Below are 24,751 nucleotides of genomic sequence, written 5' to 3' on the forward strand. Positions count from 1 at the left end.
CTAGGGTTTTGATATGCAGGTTTAGGGGAGTATTAGGGACAAGGAAGGCTGAGTTAAGGTGTTTATATAGGGTGCAAACCCTCAGATTTAGGGTTTCACTCTCCCAGCACCTTCTCGCCGAGTCAGTCACCCGACTCGTTGAGTAGGTCACTTAAAATGTCTGTGGGTCACGATCCTACTCGACGAGGTGATTCTCCAACTCGTCGAGTCCTAGAGAAAAACACAAACTACTTGAATGAAAAGGCATACCAGGAATCAGGTGTTACACTATTGTTGTAGGAAAACTCTACCAGTGGTAAATGCTCATCCCAGTTATCTTGAAATTCTGGGGTACATGTTCTTAACATACCTTCCAGTTTTTGAATTGTTCTTTCGCTCTGACCATCAGTCTGCGGATGGTAGACTGTACTTAAACACAACTTCGTACCCATTTCCACTTGTAGAATTTTCCAAAATCTTGATGTGAAACGACTGTCATGATCTGATACATTCGTTAATGGTACACAATGAAGTCTTATTGTCTACTTCACGTAAGCATTTGCAAGCTTATCCATAGACCATCTCTCATTAGCTGCAAAGAAGTGTGCACTCTTAGTGAACCGATGCACGACTACCCAAATCATGTCGTGACCATTCTTCGTCTTGGGAAATTTAGTCACAAAATCCATGGTGATGTCTTCCCATTTACTTATGGGTACAGGTAAAGGTTCTAAACTCCCATAAGGTTTCTGATGTTGTGCTTTAACTCTCACACATGTTACAAAATCTGCCACATACTTAGCAACATCGAGCTTTATTGTCGGCCACGAGTAGTAAGGTTTTAGATCCGTATACATCTTAGTGCTGCTGGGATGAATCGAGTACATGGTCCTGTGAGATTCTTCCATTAGAAGATTCCTCATTCCTCCCATCTTAGGCACCCAAATCCTAACTTGGAATACCTTCAATCCTTGGTTATTTGTACCGAATACCAACGTTTTTCCTAACCGTTCTTCCTTTTGGTCATTTTTCTCCAAAGCTTCTTCCAGAGAGTTCTTAATGCTTTCCACAATTTTTTAGACAACTTCTATTCTTAACGCTCTTGGCCTCTTTCTTTCCAGGTTTACTTTTCGACTTAGAGCATCAGCTATGACATTTTTTTTCCAGGGTGGTAAAGTATCTCACAATCATAATCCTTGAGCAAATGTAGCCAGCTTCGTTGCCTCATATTCAATTCCTTTTGATCAAAGAGATACTAGAGACTTTTATGATCAGTGAAGGGCTTGCACTTTGTGCTATAAATATAATACCTCCATATCTTTAATGTGAATATTATTGCTGCCAACTCTAGATCATGAGTGGGGCAGTTCTTCTTGTGATCTTTCAGTTGTCGAGATGCATATGCTATCACTTTATCTCTGTGGGTCAGAACACAACCTAACCCAACTCCAGATGCATCGCTATAGACTATGAAGTCTTCAACGCCGTCGGGTAAAGAAAGAATTTTTGCTGCACACAACTTCTTCTTTAATTTCTTGAATGCTTCTTCATGTTTCTTACTCCATGTATATGTAGCTCCTTTATGGGTCAAAGTTGTCAATGGAGCAGCTATCGAATAAAAGCCTTGGATAAACCTTCGGTAATATCCAGATAATCCCAAAAATCTTCGAATCTTAGTGGGACTTTTTGGTCTTTCCCATTTCATCACAGCTTCAATCTTTGTTGGGTCAACCATTATCCATTCTTGGTTAACCACATGACCCAAGAATTGGACATCTCGAATCCAAAAATCATATTTGGAGAACTTTGAATACAACTTCTTCTTCTTTAGAAATTCTAATACTTCTCGGAGATGCTTTCCATGCTCTTGTTGGCTATTTGAGTAAATCAGAATGTCATCTATGAACACTATCAAAGATTATAGATGAATGGTTTACAAACCCTGTTCTTCAAATCCATAAATGTTGTTGGAGCATTGGTTAGTCCAAAATACATAACCAAGAACTCATAGTGTTTGTATCTTGTCTTTAATGTGGTATTCTCAATATCTTGCTCTCTCACATTCAGTTGATGATATCCCGACCTAAGATCAATCTTTGAGAAATAGCTCGAACCTTGCAGCTGATAGAATAGGTCGTCAATCCTTGGCCTTGAATACTTGTTCTTCATTGTTTCCTTGTTCAACTCTTTATAGTCTATGCACATCCTCATACTTCCATTATCCCCAATCCTATTTCTAATGAAATGAATATACCGCATGAAAAACTTGTAATACCCGACTCGAGATCTTCCCAAAAACCAACCTGATACTCAACTTATAACCCAAGATCCATGGATCTACACTTGCATATCACCCACGACCTTCTGATAACGACAACCCCTTGCTAGACCGAGATATAAAGGTTCCCAACCCATTGTTGAGACTACGAGTCTCACACATGGTCCAACCACCAAGTTCCCAAAAGTCCAAATAAAAAGGCCACCTAGCCTAAAACCACTTTACATCACACACTGACCACCCACTTGATCCTACAATTCAAGATTCAAATCCTTGACCCAATAGTCTCAACCATGTCCCACCTGTATTTCCAAAATTACATGGGCCTCGCCCAAGGGTCCCACCCATCTAGAGCTACATAGGCCTGACTCCGCCTTGGTCCCCAATGAACCTCAACCCATAATAGAGAAATACTTCTCGATAATCCTGAATGGTGTGTCCAAGGCATACTGATTTCCCCTTTACGCTCATGTCCATAACAAACGATAGTCTACTTCAGACTGGTGAATGCTATGATCCTATCGTAATCTTACAACACTTCAAGCCAACCATGGTTACCACCCATAGCCTAACCACACCCTAATCATCACACCCAGTCACTCTAAGCCAAATCTTGCATCCAATTGCATCTATTCAGGTGTTTGGGTCATACTTCGAATTCTGGAGCCCTTAACCTAGGCTTAACCACAAACATGCTATGTATAAAAGAAGACACCGACCAATGTTTGGAAGTTCCTAGACTCCCAATTACACCACCTCAATATAAATGACCATTTGGTCCGTCTCTCATCCTAACCAGGATGTGAAACTTGCCATAGTTCACACCCCTCTCACCTTTCGAAAAACCTGATCGATTCTCCCCCACTTGGATTCGACGAAGTCCTCTCATACCTTAAATTCGATGGGTTCCCAACCCATCAATCCCATATAACATGAACTGCCTACATCCTGCACTAATCGGTTCCATTGTTAGCAAAACTCAAAGATCACCTAATTCCTGAAATCCTAAAGAATACTCTTGAAATCCTAACCAGTCTGATAATCCAAATCACTTCCCACGATAGCATGCAAATTCCTTAAGTTCTTATGCTTGCGACTGAAAACCATAACCCTTGCCATTCACTGACGAACATCCACTATAATTTCCATCCTCAAAGAATCACGGAACTCCAACCGGCTACAATCCTTTTGAAAATACAACTCCCCTGACACATCTAAAGATCAAACAACTCACGCAACTGACACCACCATCTTCCTGCTAACGCTCCTCTCCAAGCAACAATAGTTCTTGAACCCAAAAGTGCTTCCATAGGCAACTGTCAATCACACCCGGTCAGAAAATAAAATCACTTAACCCTGACTTCAATGAAGAACTATCTCGTTAACCCTGACCAAAGATCCTCGAAGCAATACTCCTGAATTGATCCTGAAAAAGGACTGGAACAACAACGGAACACGTTGAACCCACCCAACAAGATACGACCCTCTGAAGATTCATCGAAGACTCCCAGCATGCAGAATGGCATATCATAATTGTTGATAATATAATCCAGACACTAGGAGAGAACCACCTGAGATATAACTTACCCAAACTTAGCAAAATTCCAAAGCAGTACAAATTCCCGACAACAACCAAGAAGAGGACAGAAGATGATATACCCGTAAAAGCATCTGAAGGAATCCTAACTTCCTCCTCTTGAGTCACTCCGACCATCCTAAGGACATGGTGCAAAACTCCCCTTCGATCCCAGTTGACGAGAACTAACAACATGATCCTCCTTCCTGAAGGATTCTAGAGATCCACCAGCTTTGGGGTCCAGATGATCCCTCAACAGCTCTACCACAAATCCTGCCCGAACAGACTTGAGATGACCATCAAAGAGCTCCAGAATCCCTTTGTTGGTTGAACAAAAGACCACCAAGGTCCTATCCGAAACACCGCGAGTGATCTCCGATGAGATGAACTCCTACGACTGCATCGATCGGCTCAGTACCTGCTACTGAGCTGGAAGCAGAATTTAAATCCTAATCATGAGTGCCCAACACCATACCGAAACAACATGCAAAAGATTCGAATATACCCAAGAATACTCATCCCAAAGGGTTCTTAGATTCTCCAAGTTTCTCCCTGATTCGAGTACGCATCCTATGATTTCAATAGTAGGGCCCAATACTACCTTCCACAACTATCCATATTTTCCTCAAGAATCATCCCAAATCCTCTAAGTGACCTTCTCAAATCCATACACCAAACACTTGTGACCCAGTGTAACAAAACACACTAGAGCGATCCCGAGGCTTTCATAGGTTCCCAACCTCACCCTGTCATCAACTGCTGAAGAACTCCTCATAATGCCAGTCACCCACCTCATGAATATAGTCACATGCAACAAAGCTTAGATAATCCTTCGAGTAACAGAATCATCCCTACAACGGTTGGACTCAAACAAGAGTTTCACAATAGGGACAAATCCATCACTCTGAGATTATTCAACCCTTGCTACATGTGACTTGATATTCACTAAGCAGTTAACTCCCATCATCTAAGAGTTCCACAAAGCACAAAGCAAGCAGCATTCGAGCAGTAGCACTCCAATCCCACAAACTACAACTCATACTAGGAGCTCCTCTCCCGCTACTGATTGCCTTAGGCATCCAAATTATACCCAAACCAACATCCCATGCTTCCTAGGCTACCAAGCATCACATATCAAGCCAACCTATCACTAGCTAATCAGAACTATCATGCAAGCTACAAGCTCATACAATAGGTATACAAAGGCATCTCTCCTAGCATTCTATCATGCAAACATTGAGCAGATCCTTAGCCCTAACTAGCATGCGATTAACAGATTCATAAATCAAATAATTCCATATAACATGTATGGGTATTTTGGGAGAAACTTACTTGAGCTCGGATGATTGCATGCACCACACCCTTTCTTCTTTTATAAAATTCCCTTTCCAAAATATATTTCTTTTTGAAAATATTTTCCAAATCCTCAGTTTGAGTTTAGACACACCCAAAGGTGTGCCCAAATCCCTCAAACCAAGGTTTTAATACCAACTAGAATCGTCCCAAAATTAATGACATATATTTTTTTGTATATATAGATTAATTAACATTTAATACCTAACATCTCCATAAAACCAGGGTAATCAAGATTTATCAAAACTTCATTAAATCAGAGTAATTCATAGAATGCAGAAACATGTGGTGTGTGCTCTGCAATCATCCCGAGCTCTTCCATTTGAAAACCAAAGCACCTGAAACATAAGCTGAAAACCACAAGCACAAAGATTAGTGATTTCCTCAAGATGACACATACCATTTATACATGAATCACATGTTGGGCCCGCCCACTATCGGGCCTTGCTCGGTCTTGAGTCTAACTCGTCCTCGGGCCCCGCCTAACATTAATCCCCGCTCGGATTACAGATCTGTTATTCTCATGCCTCCCCTGTCACTGGACCTCACCCACTACACACATACAATATATCACATAATCATGCTAACAAATAAAATGATCATAAACAATAGCATATGTTCCAGTCATCGGGCATCGCCAGGCATCGAGCCCCACCCGGTACACACATAACCATATAACCATATAATCATATAAGCATATAACCATACTAGCATATGCAACAACCACAAAGACTATATCATAGCATATATCACCGAGCCTCGCCCAACATTAGGTCTCGCTCGGTAATCATAAAAACATATACTTATAATTAACATACAATGTTGTCATCTGGTCCCGTCTAGCATCGAGCCTTGCCGGGTAAGCATATCATCGTATAAAACTTGCAAGACTCTAACATACATCTAGCATCCTAACATAAAACCATGGGCCGACATTGGTGCCTTTGACCCGCTAAACCCAGTGAGGAGACTCACCTCTCACTGCCGAATCACAAAGACGATCCCTGGCTGCTGGTTGATAGATTCCCCCAACTATCAAAATCAAAACAATACCCAATTATCTATTGGGTTCCAAACCATAACCATAAATCCATACTCGGGATAAAATGACCATTTTACCCTTAATCAAGGTTGGTCCAAAATTAAGGCCCAAACTCACAACCTGAAAGGCCTAAAAGCCAAATAACCAACCAAGGCCTAATTATGGCCCAATTTTCCAAATTGGGCCCAAACTCCTTACATGGGATTTTGCCTAAAGCCCAACTAAAATTCCTAGTCCAAGACACTCATACTCAAATGGCCCATTAAGAACTCAAACACCCAAGCCCAAAAAGGAAGCCTAACACGAAGCCCAAAAGGAAAAAACCCTCCTGACTGAGTACGCGGTGCGTACTCAGCTGTACGCTAAGCATGCATGCATTTTGGCTTGTACATTGCACGTACAGACTTGTACTCCCAACATACTCATCTATTAAGCTAATACTACATTAAGCACTTAATGTTCAAGGGAAGGGGTCCAAACCACATATCTACTTCTTAAAGAACGTCTAGAATCGTAAAGTCATTGACTTGATGATTTTGAATGCCCCAAAAGAACCAAACATCAAAATAAAGCATTATTCTTTCGCCAAATGGAGACTATCTCATCCATATGGGATTCCAAACCATAAAGTAGGTAACTTTATGCATCTAGAACCTCAGAGACACCAATAGTGGCAACTCATAGCTCCTGGAGTGGTACCAAACCACTAGATCTCATACTTGGGACCAAAATGAAACAAAAACTCATACAAACTAGATATAAGCCAACAATGAACAAGATCAAAGATTTTACCTCAAATAAGTTAGAAATGAAGCATATAATCCAGATACATAAGCTCATCCTTGATTCACAACCTTGCATCAAACTTCATCTTCTTGGAAATAACCCAAAAACAGCAAAATGAACATAATGAGCTCAAAATTACAACCATGGAGGCTTAGAGATGATTTCTAGGGTTTTGGGGACTTGGAGGCTGGTAAGCAGGCCAACCAAAAAAGACTTAATGTGTTTATATAGGGTACAACTTCCAAAATAGGGTTTTTCCTTTAACCCTCGTACGCCGCGCGTACTCCTCGTACGTCGAGCGTACGAGGTCTCACATCCCCATTTCGACCCTTACAGTACGCTAAGAGTACACAACATTACGCTTTACATAACACCCTTTGCATCAGTACACCCTGCATACTCCCTATGTACGCCCCGCGTACTAGGGTTTCCCCATAAACTCTAACATATTCTGAAGACCATAACTTCTTTGTTATAATTCCTCTTTTGACGATCCTTATATCCATAAAAAGGTAAAGAGAAGTTCTACACCTAAATAAACTCGTACATGCCTTACCAAATCCTGAAAAAACATCCCTTTTCCATAGAAGCCCGAGCTAACAAATTATCGAAATACCCTTTGATTCCAAAACACAAACCGAATACCCGGATCATCCAAATCACATTATCCAACCCAATTGAGTCCAAATCTCAATTACTCAAGGGTCCCAAGTCTAACTAATACCTAATCCCTGATCACCACCCCCAACGTCGTCATCTTAGATTTCTCCTAACTCAACTTAATCTTTCTTTTCCGGTTGTTTGTCACTTCCAGATCTCTTTGCAAGTTCATCCTTGTATATAACACTCTCGTTGGAAACCAAATACTGACTTCTAATATCCTTTTTAATCTCGTTGTCCTAGAAGCGGTACCCTATGTCATCCAACCTGTAACCTATAAATGTGCACTTTCTTGCCTTCACCTCTAGTTTGTCTCTCTCCAAGTTTTTAAATTTGACATACGAGACACAACCAAATACCTTCAAGTGTTTGAGTGAAATCTCCCAACCTTTCTATTTGTTTTCTAGAATCTTGAACCCTATGGGGACCGAGAGTCCTCTATTGATTAAATATGCAGTTGTGTTGACTGAATCTACCCAGAACATTTTTGGTAAACCTTCATGTAGTCTCATGCCTTTAGCCCTCTCATTTAATGTTCAATTCATCCTCTCAGCTACTCCATTCTACTGAGATGTCTTCGAAATCGTCTTCTGCATTTTGATTCCCTAGTCAACACAATAATCAACAAATTATTTGCTACTGTATTCATCCCCATTGTCTGATCTGAAACACTTGATTTTCAAGTTTGTTTCAATCTCTACAATTGCTTTCCCTTTCTTGAATGTGATAAAAACTTTAGAATTATGCTTCAAGTAATTAATCTAAACTTTTCTGGTGCGGTCATCAATGAAAGTAATGTAATATCAGGATCTACCCGCTGAAGAAACTAAAGTGGGACCATAAACATATGAATGAACTAACTCCAACTTCCTAGACTTGGGTGGATGACCTATATTTGTGAAAACAACATTCTTCTGTTTTCCCATAACACATGACTCACATAAATCAATTTTCACAGTATATAGATATGGTATTCTTTCTTTGGAGGCTAGCATATTCATTCCCTTCTCATTCATATGTCCAAGTCTCTGGTTCCATATAGTGGATGCCCCAACTTCTTCAACAACATGTGGTTCAACGTTAGAGACTTACATCATATAAAGTGTACCCTGCTTTTGACCTCTAGCAACAACTAAGTTTCCCTTTGTCAATTTCCACTCATGATCACCAAATGTAACATGGTGACCATCATCATCAAGCTGTCCCACTGATATTAACATCATTTTCAAGTCTGGAATAAACTTGAAATTCTTTAAAGTCCACTTTGTACCCAAAGTCGTCTTAAGGACCACATGCCCAACTCCTGTAATATCCACTCTTGTTATCTGCTAATTTGACTTTCCCTTTATATTGCTTGAAATTTTTCCCTACTTCTCTGGCATGACTAGCATGAAACGACACACCAAAATCCATGATCCAGGATTCTGTTGAGTTTTTGACACAAAAAATGAGTGCATCATCTTCAGAATCTACTGTCATATTCACTTTCTTCTTGCCTTTATCTGTAAAAGGCTTTGGGACTGATTTCTGAAATGACCTTTCTCTTTGCAGTTCCAATAGGTAATATCATTTAAGTTCTTGGAATGACTTCTCTTTCTTGACTTCGATCTTCCTCTACCACTGCCTCCTTTGTTAGATCCTCTTCCTTTGTCTTTAGTAATTAGAAGACCATTGGAAGCTTCTCCGAAACTTCATCTGCGCACATCTTTGCCAAGGATTAAGTCATGAGGACCTTCAAATGTCATCTCAGGCCCTTCGGTTGAACTACTAACTACTGTCACTATTCTGGAACAACTTTCAGGCAACGGAGATAATAACAACAGCACCATGACTTCATCTTCAAATCTAATATCAACCAAAATCAATCTTGAGATGATTGAATTGAATTCATTAACATGATTAGTCATCGAGCTACCGTCGTTCATCTTCGGATTCACCAACTTTCAGATCAAGAAAACTTTATTCGCCGTTGAGGGTTTTTCATACATGTTACGAAAAGCCTTGAGCAACCCAAACGATGTTCTTTCATTGACAATATTGTAAGAAACATTCTTTGCCAGTGACAACATACACTAAAAGCCTACCGATCTATTAGATCCCATTCCTCCTGTTCCAACACTTCCAGTTTCCTTTCGGATAATGGTATGTGTAACTTCTTCTAGTAGATATAATCATTGATTTTCATTTTCCAAAAACTGAAATCTTGACCATCGAATTTGTCGATCTTAACTATCTCATCTTTAACCATATCTCGGATACCAGTTTGTTGGGTATTCAACAAAATAAGTTAAGCGACAGACAAAACAATAAATGATTTCGGTAACTCTCACGGAATAAAACTACAAAGCAAAAGTGAACACAATATTTAAAGTGGTTCTGTCTAATCTGACCTACGTCCTCTAGCGAACGGGAAAGAGATGAGATTTTATTATCACCAAAAAAATTAAAATCATACAAGGCTAAATTACACTTGTAACCTGATCTCACTGTAAGGTACTACTCGTATTTTTTTTTTGGCTCGTGCACAAAATAAACTACCTTACTTTCACTTTTCTATCTTTCTATCTGGTGTTTATCTGTTGTTTTTTCTCATACGTATTTGTTTCATACGTATTTGTTTGAAGCACTCATATTCGTATATGAGTTTTATCCGCCAAAGTCAAATAAATGATAGAGATAATTTTCTATCAAACAAAGGACATGAGTACGTACAACACTAAAGTCTATTAGTTATTTGACTTTAAGACTTCAACTACTCTTCAACTTCATTAAAACCGTTCACCCAATTCATGTACAATTGAATTGATTATTATGCCAAATTACACTTTTGGCCCTTGAACTTTGAGTGACTTGTCTTTTATGGCTCCACTAAACCCAACTTCATTAGGTAAATTCATACTTCATTCCCTTAATAATAATAATAATAATAATAACAATAATAATAATAATAATAACAACAATAATAATAATAATAATAATAATAATAATAAATAAATAAATAAATAAATAAAACTTGAATGATCTTTTAAAACAAATACGATAAGTTTATTGGGATTTTCTCATTTTTTAACTAACTAAATAATAATTAATTTTACTAACTTAACATATAAACTTAAAATTAAAATGAAAATAATATGAAAATTACATAAATAAAATAAAACTTACAAAAAAAGACATGATTCAAACATAAAATCACTATTAGTCCTCGACGACTTCGTTTTAGTATGAATGCTCTGTTAAGTCTTGTCCAAAAAATTGGCACTTTTCAATAGATTGTATTTTGAGAACTCTTGCCATGTATACATCATCTGCATATGGAAATGAATTGTTGCGGACGATTAACCACATCAGCTTTAAATCATACGTGCAAATAGCACGTCCTACTGGGTTAACTGCCATACTATGTAATATGTTAAAAGTGTATATTATGTTGTGTATCTTGTCGTCATCCTATAGTCGTGCAATTACATGTCATTTCTTCTTAATTAATGCTCCAAACTCCTTTCGTAAATATGTCCTTCATAGTAGGTAGATTTTTGCCTTTTTGTGATTTTTTTTAATCTCGTAGTAACAAGTAGTCATTCACAAAAGTAGCGTAATTAGGGTATATCCTATCACAAAGGAAGTAACTATATTTGTATTCTCTTCCATTCACTATTACAAACATAGGTGCTTACCCAATCAGAATAGCATTGAAAATGGGGAAATTGCTAAGAACGTTTATATCATTGTTGGACGCTACAACCCCAAACAACACATGTCAAATCCTCAATCATTAGAAGCATTAACTTCTAGTATAAAAATAGTGCGCCTATATCACCTTAGGTAAATTTACTTTGCCATGTATTTGGACAATTTCCCACTCCTAAAGCATACAATCAAGATTATCTATCATTCCCTACCTGGTAGACCATGGTTTGTTTATGAGCCGCATTTATGTAAGGGTTCTTTGCTGTAAACCTCTATAATATATGCACAAAAGTACTTCACACACTCTCGTGCAGTTCTCACATTTTAAATACTCATCCATTGCGTCATAGGTAACACCGTAACCTAGATACCTAAGTGCAGTCATACATTTATGTATAAAAGTAAAGCCCGTTCTACTTCTAGGGCCAGTTCTGCTAAAAAATCATATCGCACCTCTAAAGTGTTAGTAATGTGTAAAATACCTCTTTATTTATATGAAAACGATGATCAAATGCTTCCTCCATATAAATACAATTTTCAGCAAAATAATCACGTACCAAATGTTCAAATGAAGCTTGATGATATTGGTTGATAGTGGCTCTTTTATGCTTAACATGCATGAATTCTTGATCAACAATATTGGTAACAATATTAAAGAATGATGAGAAAAACTCCCTGTCATCAGAAAACATGATTTTCAAAAAATTCCATGTTTATAGTGTTAAAAGTAGATAAAAGATAATGAAGATTTTCAATGAAATTTTAGTGGTATATATAGATGAGATTATGAGTGTGTTTAAGTTAATATGCTTTTTTTTAGGAAAATGCCACAAGTAGTCGTTTAACCCTTAGTAATCACAACTTCTTCGCCATTAGAGCGTTGCTCATCGTGTCACTTTACACAAACCACCACGGTCGTGGCACCAGGGATGGTGTGCACGTACGTGGTGCACCCTCTACCTGGCCACAAGTTAAGTCTTGTGGCTTGTATACCGTCATGCTTTACCAAGTACAACAACAAATTGAGGTCTTTTAAAAATTAAGTTGTGTGTGATGATAATAACTCAATATAAAAATACAATAATACTTTCCTTACCACCTGTGTCTCTTTCAAAATACTTTAATTAAAAACGCTTTGCCCCCTTCCTCTTCCCATCCCTACCGATCTCCATCACCGGTGATAGACTCCAATCAACACACATTTACTTTGGGTCCTTGATCCTATAATAATGAGCATGGTCAAAACCAAATTGGATACTTCAAAGACATACAAACTTTACTTAGTTCACCTCTTTCGAACATGGTCAAAACCAACAAACAATATAGAAAAATATGTAATCATTTTAAACAACATTCAAGTTAGAGCATCTGATAGATACATGAAAGTCTTGATGATGTGTTGTTGGGATGGCCAACAAATAACATAACAGTGGAGGCCGACGCCTCAAAGAGAAACCACAATCTTGACGTCATTACATATAGCTTAAATATTTTTGATACTTAACGTCGTTGAACAAAAGTTGTGTACCTAAATTTGTGAATTTGCAACGATAGGTGTGGAGGCGGCTGGAATAGAGATAACAGGGGTAGCGGTAGCCAGAATCGACGATGTTAGGATTGGGGTGACTGGACTCGATGTTAGGGTGGGGGTGTCGAATGAAATTAAGTTAAGAATATAGACATTCGGGGTGGGGGCGAAAAATAGAAGATAATTGAACATCAATGAAAACAATAGAAAATTGAAAATCAGCATTTAGCGATGGATATTTTTTTGTTGCTGAATCCATCGCTAATCCCTCTCCAATCCATTTGTAAATGGATAGAATTTACGGAATAGAAATCCTAGTTTTTTATGTTGTTGACTCTTTGGAAGTTCGTCATTGATTAGCTTGGGATAACTTACATTGCTGATTTTGTCATTGATACCTCTATTTCTTGTAGTGGGAAACGTGTGAGCATCAATGGGAGGGAGGCCGACAATTCGTAAAGGGATGGGCTATGGCGTATTCACTAGAGAGAAGAAAGACAAGACTGTTATTTGCAATAGTTTTTACAAAATGACGTGATCAAATGGTGTTTTCTGTTTTCTTTAAAATTGTGTTGGACGAAAAATATAACCAAGAAATTGATGTTTGTTGAACTTGACTATTTTGGTTGTTTCTTGAACAACATATGTTAGTTTAACTGTATTTTTTAAACAATTAAAATAATGATGTTTCTTTAACATAAAAGTAAACCGGCTAAATTGTAAACCGGCTCGAACCATCAAAATATTTCTTGAACAACAACTCAGTTTCATTGTACGTCATCTAAAAAAAAGGAAAAAAAAAAAAAAAAAAAAAAAAAGAGGCAAACTAGTACTTATCCATATAATGCATACCACACAAACAAACCGCTAAATTAGCTCCAAGAAATAATAATAAAGAATTGTTGTGTGCTCGGATTTTAGCTTCTTATATAGGGATAATTTCATTCATATCCTTAAGAACTTTAAATATTACTTCTATATCCTTATAAAATTTATAATTACATATGTATCCTTCTCAAACTATAAAACTCACACATATATCCAAAATGATAATTTAATTAGGATTAAATTAATCTACTATCATAAAACTTATCCAAAAATCAAAATTTCATATGTTTTACTAAAATACCCTTCTCAAATTAATAGTTAGGAATAAACCATTTTAATTAGGATATCAAGTTTTTATAATTCAATCATATTTCTCCTCTTCTTTTCCAGCATGTCGTTATTCTCCTCTTCTTTTGCAATCTTCACGAGTTCATAATTGAATTATTCCTCTTGATTTTTGGTGATTGGTTGGTTTCTCTTGAATTATTCACTAGTAATTTCAACATTGAATGTAACTGTGAATGTTATTTAAGAGGAAAATCAATATTATCGTTAATTTTTGTACCATTATTTAGAACCCTTAATACGAGAATCTAGTAGCTATTTAAGAAGAATTGGACGTTCAAGATTCTTCAGTATACAATCCTTGTTCCTTTCTATTACATGCAAACTTTAATGCCACATTTTGAAACAATTCCTAACTTTAATAGGAACTTTAATGTAATAATTTGAAACGATTCCTACAAATTGAATGCCTTAATCTAATGAATAAGAGATATAGCAATGAAGAAAAGAAGCACATGGTTTAGTCGACAGTTTCATACCTGCGATAAGGAAGAATTAGCGGCATTAAGTTTTGAAAATTTTAATTACGTTTAAAAATTTGGGAAGGGTATTTTAGTACAAACATACGGAATTTTAATTTTTGGATAAGTTTTTTAATATTTGATTAATTTAAACCAACATAAATTATCATTTTGAATATAGGTGTGAGTTTTATAGTTTGAGAAGGATATATATGTAATTATAAAATTTATAAGGATATAGAAGTAATATTTAAACTTTTTAAGGATATAAATGAAATTTTACCTTTTATATATTATCGGGCATCATAAATCTTTTCGTAAGGGAAATGTTTTCGTTCTTACAGAATTCCCCTCTTTTCTACTATTCATGCATCGTTTTAATAATTTTTTCATCAGTTTCAAATGGATTTCAACTCTTTCCAAGACCAATAAAAATTTACCACCATCTCCACCAAGGCTTCCGATCATCGGAAACCTCCACCAAGGCTTCCGATCATCGGAAACCTCCACCAACTAGGGTTGAACCCCCACCGCTTACTTGAGGCCCTGTCCAAAAAACATGGTCCACTCATGTTGATGCACCTTGGCAACGTGCCCATGCTTGTTGCCTCCTCACCTGAAGCAGCCAAAGAGATCTTGAAAACCCATGATTTGAAATTTGCAAGCCGACCCAAGTTAAGAATCCCCGACATACTTTTGTATGGCTCCAACGACATAACGTTTTCTCCTTATGGAGAGTATTGGAGGCAACTGAAGAGCATCGCTGTAGTCCATCTTCTAAATAATACACGAGTCCAGTCATTTGAACAAGTGAGGAAAAAAGAGGTGGCTCTTATGATTGACAAGATCAAAAACAGTGATGGTTCTTTAGTTGATCTTAATGCGCTGTTTTTTTGGCTTACGAATAACATTGTCTGCATGGCGAGTCTAGGTAGGAAATATGGTGGGTCAACGTTTGCAGACATAATGGACATGTTTGTGCATCTGCTCAGTGGTTTCAATCTTGGTGATTATATTCCATGGTTGGCTTGGATAGATCGATTGAGTGGTTTAGAGGAGAAAGCACATAAAGTTGCTAAAGAATTTGATGACTTTCTTGAATGTGTTGTTGAAGAACATGTAAATAAGAGAAAAGAAGTGGATGCTCAATGTCGTGAAGATCAAGATCTAGTTGACACCTTATTGGATGTACAAAGAGATAACGCAACTGGCTTTACCTTTCATAGAGATGTCATCAAAGCCCTCATTTTGGTAAGAGTTTTATTTTCATCTTTTAATTTTGAATTAAAGAGTTGTGATCTTTTTTGTTTTGGATAAGGTCACATTTGCACCTCAAATGAAACATTAGACACCTAATCATTGATGGAAGTGACTTGGACCAATATTAATGAATAAATTTACTCACAAAGGAAATTTACTTACCACCCACTTCCACGATTTCAACAGAGGGAAGGGATTGATAGGATTAATGACTTTAATAAACACGCAATAATGACGATGCTAAAGGAACAATAAGAACTAATAAGACACCCAAGAGTAATGGAACACCATTAAAACTTATGTTTATTGTAGGATGTATTTACTGCTGGAACAGATACTACATATGCAAGTTTGGTCAATCAGTGAGCTAATAAGAGACCCGAGAGTAATGCAAAAAGTACAACAAGAAGTAACAGAAATAGCACAAGAAAGATCCATGATTTTGGAAAAGGATTTAGAGAAAATGAATTATCTTAAAGCCATCATCAAGGAGACCTTACGTTTGCATACACCAGTTCCACTACTTGTTCCTCGAGAATCAACACAAGATGTGAAAGTAATGGGTTACGACATTCCAGCTGGCACACAAGCGATTGTGAATGCTTGGGCGATAGGAAGAGATCCTACCTTATGGGAAGAACCAGAGGAGTTTAGGCCTGAAAGGTTCTTCAACTCTTCCACAGATTACAAAGGGCTTCACTTTGAGTTTCTTCCATTTGGTGGTGGACGAAGAGGGTGCCCTGGGATTCAATTCGCTATAGTCATCATTGAATTAGCATTAGCAAATGTGATATACAAGTTCGATTTGGCATTACCAGATGAAGTAAAAGGAAAGGATTTGGACATGAGTGAGAAGTATGGCCTTGTAGTCCATAAGAAATCTCCTTTAATTGTTGTGGCAACTTCCCTTTTTCTAGTAGTTGCCTGTAGTATGTAACTTTCAATGATGATAATACTGAATATATGTTTCATGATCGATGTAATAACCGAAGAGGTGTCTAGCTTTAAACACAAATCCTTTTAAATTTAAGATATGATTGATTTTCCAAAATCATACATTATTTTTTTTTTGGAACATCCTAACATGTTATGATTTAGATGTTAATTTAGTTTTACAATTAAATTGATCAAACACATACTATGAGAGGAGATTATTCGTTGTTCTTAATTTCTTTCTTGGACAATCATTATTATATGCATGAGGAACACAAATCACGGTTTATTGATCCAAAGAACATGACTATAACTTAACACTAACAACTTCCATGACCTTTATAGCAAATTGGTCATAATTGGTTGCCTAAATATGTCATTATACGATTTAGAAAGGCACAAGAACATTAATATAATACGTATAAATACATTTTTCAAAGCCGATAAGTTTCAACATTACACTTCCCAACTGGTCTCTGTACGCAACTCTCTAAGAAACATGAGAACTTACTGTTCCTCATCCTCACCATGGGCTCGTAGAGCCCATAGTGAAGAACCCGAACTCGATGCAGATGGCATCGAGCCGGGTTGGGGCACATGTGTTGGCCCGAATAAGGTACTAAAAGGCCAAGGAAGAGACAAATGCCTCAGATTTCTCTCATCCCTATCTTCACTATCACCCGACCTGTTTGCCTCTTGGTCGGGTCTTGTTTCATTAGAAGGTAACTCAAACCTACAAACAGGACATGAGCTATGAAGCTCTAACCATGGCAGAATACATTTGGTATGAAACTTATGTTTACACGGCAATTCTTGGCTTCATTTACAACTTCAAAATCATCCAAACAAATCAACCATTAAACCGAATTTTCATTGATTTATATAGTTGGCATTGCTTCCACTGCATCGTTTTTGTGTGGGTCAGGTTCCGTGTCTATTTAGGTCAATTTTAGACAAATGTTGTAGTAATTCGTCTAATATGGGGCCCGAAAAATAGTCACCTAAAGAACCAATTGGATGGATCCCACCATCGCTGCCTTGAACAACTATTTTATGATTAAAAGGATTAATCAAAATAACATGTTCCCGATCATGATCACGATCACGTTCTTGTGATGTATTGTTTTCAGATCTGGATCGAACACCTTGGAGGAGGTGGAGGATGGTGGCGGAGCTCCGACCCTGCCTCCTCACGATAGACTCAAACTCACGGCCCAAATCAGAGTCTCCACCCTCCTGGAAGTTGTAGCTTCGGTGGCAGCCTTCTTCCTCGTTATCATCATCAAAGTTGACGTGGAAAATATCCGGCGACGGTGTGGGTTTTTCATCATGCTGAGAAAGACCGGAGGCCATAATGACTGACCACGATCAGGAACATCTTGAAGGTTGTAGTGGTGGTGGTTGCTTGTGACACTATCCATTTCCTCCATGAATTCACCATGACAACTCGAACACTTGATTGTTAGCACTTCTATGATCGAGACTACGAGCCTATTACATTTATGACACGGGTATCTTGTTGACTCTCTATCTTCATCCATATCTTACTTTCAGAAATCAGAATCAAGCTCTGTTATCAATCACACTCAAGATCAGCAACCACGAAGTAGAAAAAATTTGGGTTTGTTAATTCAAACATATTATTACAGATCAAAGTATATAAAACCCTAGAGACCCTTGATCTGAGATTTACAAAGATAGAATTCTACTGGTAGTTAACAAGAAAAATAGATCTTCAAAACGTAATTTAGCCAGATCCAGGAAGTCAAATTTCTTGGTAAAGATTTGTATAATCTATACATGAAGAATCTGAAAGCTTCTAAATTTCAATTCCTTTGTAAACCTAACCAACATGGATCGAAACTGACTCAGATAAGAAAGAGAAAGAGAAACAATTACCAATATCAGCAGACGAAATCTGGTGTGTTGGAAAGATGCAATCAAAGACGTTTATGTTGGAAAGCTGCAATCAAAGACGTTGGTGGTGGGAATCTGAATGGGTATGTCAGGTAGGTCATATGAATTGTAGGAGTTGTCTGTTGTACTCACTCCTTTGCATGAAACTATCAAACTTCAAGTACCACTGTCTTGGAGCTTGCTTCAATCTATATGGAATTTTCTTCGGTTTGCACACCATATTTTCTTTACTAACTGTGGGAAAACCCTATGGTGGTGTCATGTAGATGTCTCCTTCCTCTTTGTGAAAGGAACCTTCCTCTGTTTACCCAAAACACATGGCTCATGGAAATCAATTGTCACAGTCTACAGATCTGGTATTCTTCCTTTGGAGGCTAGCATCTTCATTCCCTTCTCACTCATATGTCTAAGTCTCTAGTGTCATAGAATTGATATCCCAACTTCTTCAATAGCATGTGCTTCAGCATCATAAACTTCAACCATTAAAGTGTACCCTGCTTTTGACCTCTAGCAACAACTAAGTTTCCCTTTGTCACTTTCCACTAATGATCACCAAATGTAACATAGTGACCTTCATCATCAAGCTACCCTAATAATATTAACATTCTCTTCAAGACTTGAATAAACATGATATTCTTCAAAGTCCACTTTGTACCCCAAGTCGTCTTGAGGACCACATCCCTAACTCCAGTAATATCTAGGATCTTATTGTCTGCTAATATGACTTTCCCTTTGTACTGCTTGAAATTCTGCATTACTTCTCTAGCATGACAAGCATGAAAAGACGCACCAGAATCCATGATCTAGGATTTCGTTGATTTTTTTGACACAACAAATGAGTGCATCATCTTCAGAATCTACTGTCATATTCACTTCCTTCTTTCCTTTATCTGCCAAAGGCTTTGGGCACTGATTTTTGAAATGACATTTCTCTTTGCAGTTCCAACAGATAATATAATTTTTGTTCTTCGATTGACCTCTCTTTCTTGACTTCGATCTTCCTCTACCACTGCTTCCTCTACCAAACATTGTTCTTTCATTGAAAATGTTGTAAGAAACATTCTTTGCCAAGGACAACCAACCTTAATACACTAAAACCCTATGGATCTAACAGATCCCATTACTCCTGTTCCAACACATTTGGTTTCCTTTCGGATAATGGTAGATGTAACTTCTTTTGGTAGAGATCATCTTTGATTTGCAATTTCTAGAAAACAAAATCTTGACCATCGAATTTTTCGATCTTAACTTTCTCATATTCAACCATAGCTCTGATACTAGTTTGTTGGGTATTCAACAAAACAAGTTAAGCAACTTCAGACAAAACGATAAATGATTTCGGTAACACTCACGGAATAAAACTCCAAAAAAAAAACTATAAACCAAAAATGAACACAATACTTAAAGTGGTTCGGTCTAATCTGACCTATGTCCACTGACGAACGAGAGAGAGAGAGAGAGAGAGAGAGAGAGAGAGAGAGAGAGAGAGAGAGAGAGAGAGAGAGAGAGAGAGCGAGAGAGAGAAAGGATTTTTTATAACCAAGAAAATTACAATGATACAAGGCTACATTACACTTGTAACCTGATTACTCACTGTAAGTTACCACTCATATTTTTTTGCCTGCCAACCAAAAGGCTCTACACAAAATAAACTACCATACTTTCAATTTTCTATCTGGTGTTTTTTTTTCTCATACTTATTTGACAAAACATCAAAAAAAGGCCCCTGTGGTTTTTCCGGAAATCTGAAGTTTAGTCCCTAATTTATAAAAACCTCACAAATGGTCCCCGTGGTTTAAAAACTTTTAACAAATGGTCATTTTCGCTAACTCCATTAGCATTTAACCGTTAAGTGAAGGGCGTTTCTATCATTTCACAACCACATGGATCATTTATGTAGTTTTTCCTTTTTTTAAAAAATATAGTTATTTAATATTAAAGTGCCCCACTCTCTCTCTCTCTCTCTCTCTCTATGTGTGTGTATTTGTGTGAAGCGGTGGTGGGAATTTCATCTTCTTTCTTCGTCACCATTTACACCTTCGACGAGTTTCTTGTTGGAGAAGAAGAACGTTGTCATAAAAAAATCAAACCCTACACTCAAAAATGGGAACCATCCTCCATGGCCACCATCGACGAACTAACTCTCACAACGATGTTCTTTCTCAGATCCCCGACTATGAACCAATCAATTCCAGTCGAGATAACCAAGTATTTCTCTAAATCCATAGTCGGATTAAAAACCCATGATGAACTCGCCATCAATTCTTGATCAACAAAAAAACAATAAAACAATTCAAGATTTTCGGAGTTCTTCGTCGTTTCCGGTGGTGTTCATGATATGTGTCCATTGTCCTTTTTAGCGGTTCCCGTTGGAGCTGAAACAAATCTTCAAAACTAAAAAACCATAAAACTGGTTTGGATCTAATGCCTTCGGCAGATCTACAAGCTCCTTCGTTGAAGATGAAAACCTCTTTGAATTGGATTTGGATGTGTCTCCTTTGGTGATTTCATCGCCTTCACCTTCATCTCCTTTGGGTGTCTGTACACGGTCTCACCCAGCCACCACCAAGTTTCAGCTCCACCATGCCACAGTCAACATCCTTTACCGAAATCCCCTCAATCGTGCCTCAAGTTCATCCCAAAATTCATGTAACCGTTTTTCCCTCTTCCCATTATGTTTTAGTTCCCAAATTTTCCTCCACTATCGACGGGATGAAAGGTTGGGAGTGTTTATTTGATGGCAAAGGTGATGTCGGCGAGCTCTAAGATGGTTAAGAACATATAGCTTCATATTTTTGCAGATGGGGTCATAAACTGGGTATGGATGAGAGAGAGAGAGAGAGAGAGGGGGTGGGGTCCTTTAATATTAAATAATTATATTTTTTTCTTTTTTTTTTAAATAAGGCAAAACTTCATCAATGGTCCCTATGGTTGTGAAATGACAGAAATGCTCTTCACCTAACGGCTAAATGCTAACAGAGTTAGCAAAAAGGACCATTTGTTAAACGTTTTGAAACTACAGGGACCATCTATGAGGTTTTTACAAATTAAGGACCAAACTTCAGATTTCCGAAAACCACAGGGACCATTTTTGAAGTTTTGTCTACTTATTTGTTGAAGCACTCATATTATCTGCTAAAGTCAAATAAATGATAAAGACAAATTTCTATAAAAAAGGACATAAGTACGTACAACACTAAGGCTACCTGGTATCGGAGCGTTTTCACGTGTCTTGGGCTGAGGTGGCAGCCTCCCCCACGTGTGAACACCGCCCCCATGTCCGGTGGGTTGCGTGTGGCGTGAGGCGAAAGACAGACAAAGACGAGATCGTTGATTGGCCATTCAAAGTTCGAACGTTATGCGGACCGTTTGAGCATTAAAAAAAATTATTTTTTAAAATTCTCTATATATACATCCACTTTATCAATAATTTCTACTAAACCACACCCACATTTTTTCAAAAGAAACACACACATTAAACCAAAAAAATTGATAATTTTCCACCTCCGATTTCTTCGTCTTTCGATGATAATGATTCTGATGAAGATGTGAATTTGTATACGCTGTTATCCGCGACACGAGACGTGGTACGTGAGAGGGGCGAAAGTTCAAACGTCGAGAAGAAGCATAGAAAATGGATCAACCGGGATCGAGAGGTGGCACACGAACTTTTGGTACGTGATTATTTTGCCGTTGATAGTTTATATGATCTATCAAAATTCGAAGAACGTTTTCGTATTAGTAGAAATTTATTTTTACATATAGCTAGAGATTTGACACGTAATTATGAATTTTTTCAATTGCGATGGGATGCTAGAGGTGAACGTGGTTTTACTACGATACAAAAATGTACGGCCGCTCTTAGACAACTGGCATACGACATCGCCGCAGACGCATCAGATGAGTATCTAAAAAGGACTGAAAGGACGGATAGAGAGTGTACATATTTATTTTGTGAGTATGTCATAGAGCTTTACCGTGCCATATACTTGCGACATCCGACTAAAAGCGATGTCGAACCGTTGTATGTCGCGCATCAAGCGAAATATGGTTTTCCAGGGATGCTTGGAAGCATTGATTGTACACATTGGGAGTGGGAAAATTGTCCCAATGCGTGGCTTGGCCAGTTCACGTGAGGTGATCATGGGGTGTCGACTGTTATTTTGGAGGCGGTGGTTTCAAATGACCTATACTTTTGGCATGCATTCTTTGGTATGGTCGGACTTGAATGTGCTCTAAGCGTCTCCGATGTTTAACAATATTTTACAGGATAAAGCACCAGAAATGCCATATGTTCTCAATGGAAATGAATACAAATATGGGTATTACCTAGGTGATGGGATATATCCAGAATACGCTACATTTGTCAAGTCATACACATTTCCGGCCGACGATAAACGGAAAATGTTCAAGTTAGCACAAAAATCTACAAAGAAGGATGTAGAACGGGCGTTTGGAGTCCTCAAACAAAAGTGACACATAATCAAACATCCGACATGAACATGAGACAGAGAAAAATTAAGGACGGTGTTGACGGCTTGTGTTATTTTACATAACATGATAATAGAAGAAGATGGTAGGGCTATTTGCTCATATACCACAAACGATATACTTAACCCACTTGCAGTAACACAAGTTGACGGTCCGACATACTTCTCGAGGGTTTTGGAAATACAAAACCATGAAACACATCACAATCTACGACATGATTTGATCGAATACATATGAGAATGGCAATTTCAAGGGCAAAATGACAGTGAAGACGACGATGATGACGATGGTGACGATGAGGAGGAAGACAATGGTGGCGACGTGGCGGGTGATACCGGTGACGACAACGACGATGATTAGAATTTTTCTAAGTTTTTTTATGTTTTTTAATTTTTATTTTATTTAGAAAATGTAATGTTTAATTTTACTAATTTTCGTTTTAAATTTCTATGTTTTAATTAATGAAATGTGCTTTTATTTTTTTATGTTTTAAAAAATTAATGCATATTATAAATTATGCTTTTTAATTAATATAATGTTCAAAAAATTAAAAGAATAAAAAAAATAATTTGTGGAGTGGTAACCATTTCCAATCTTTAGTGGGTTGGTGACCGCTACTCATAGCCTAAAAGGCTACTGGCTATTTGACTTTAAGACTTCAACCATTCTTCAACTTCATTAAACACGTTAACCTAGGTAAAGTGAATTGATTATTATGTCAAGTTACACTTTTGACCCTTGAACTTTGAGTGATTTGTCTTTTATGGTTCTACTAAACCTAACTTTAGGAGGTAAACTCATACTTCATTCCCTTAAAAAAAACTTAGAGTGACCTTTTAAAACAAATGCGATAAAGTCATATGGCTAATATGATATTTTCTCATTTTTTTAACTAACTAAATAATATTTAATTTTAATATTTAACATATAAACTTAAAATTAAAATCCAAATATGACGAAAATTACATAAATAAAAATAAAACATTCAAAAACATACATAATTCAAACATAAAATTAATATTCATCCTCGATGACTTCGTTTTGGTATAATTGCTTCGTAAACTCTTGTCCAAAAAAATTGGCACGTTTCAATAGATTGCATTTTGAGAGCTCTTTCCATGAGTTCGTCTTATTCCAACACTTCTGGTTTTCTTTCGGATAATGGTAAATGTAACTTCTTCTGGTAGAGATAATCTTTGATTTCCATTTTCCAAAAAACGAAATCTTGACCATTGAATTTTTCGATCTTAACTTTCTCATCTTCAACCATAGCTCTGATACCGTTTTTTTGGACATTCAACAAAACAAATTAGTGACTTTAGGCAAAATGATAAATGATTTCGGTAACACTCACAAAATAAAACTACAAAAAACTCCAAGCCAAAAATGAACACAATATTTAAAGTGGTTCAGTCTAATCTGACCTACATCCACTCGCGCGCGTATATATATATATATATATATATATATATATATATATATATATATATATATATATAGAGAGAGAGAGAGAGAGAGAGAGAGATTTTCTTGTCACCAAGAAAATTACAATCATACAAGACTAAATTCACCTGATCACTCACTGAAAGGTACCAATCATATTTTTTTGCCTGCCAACCAAAAG

General features: G+C 37.2%; 2 pseudogenes; one reads left to right on the forward strand and one right to left on the reverse strand.

Annotated features, from left to right (window-relative positions):
- Nucleotides 1-14,852: 14,852 nt before the first annotated feature.
- Nucleotides 14,853-16,762, forward strand: LOC111896993 (cytochrome P450 Tp4149-like; annotated as a pseudogene).
- Nucleotides 16,763-16,892: 130 nt separating this feature from the next.
- LOC111896992 (E3 ubiquitin-protein ligase SIRP1-like) lies at nt 16,893-19,297 on the reverse strand (annotated as a pseudogene).
- Between the last annotated feature and the right edge of the window lie 5,454 nt (nt 19,298-24,751).

The sequence above is a fragment of the Lactuca sativa genome, chromosome 1, assembly GCF_002870075.4.
Source record: "Lactuca sativa cultivar Salinas chromosome 1, Lsat_Salinas_v11, whole genome shotgun sequence".
Lineage (NCBI taxonomy): Eukaryota > Viridiplantae > Streptophyta > Magnoliopsida > Asterales > Asteraceae > Lactuca > Lactuca sativa.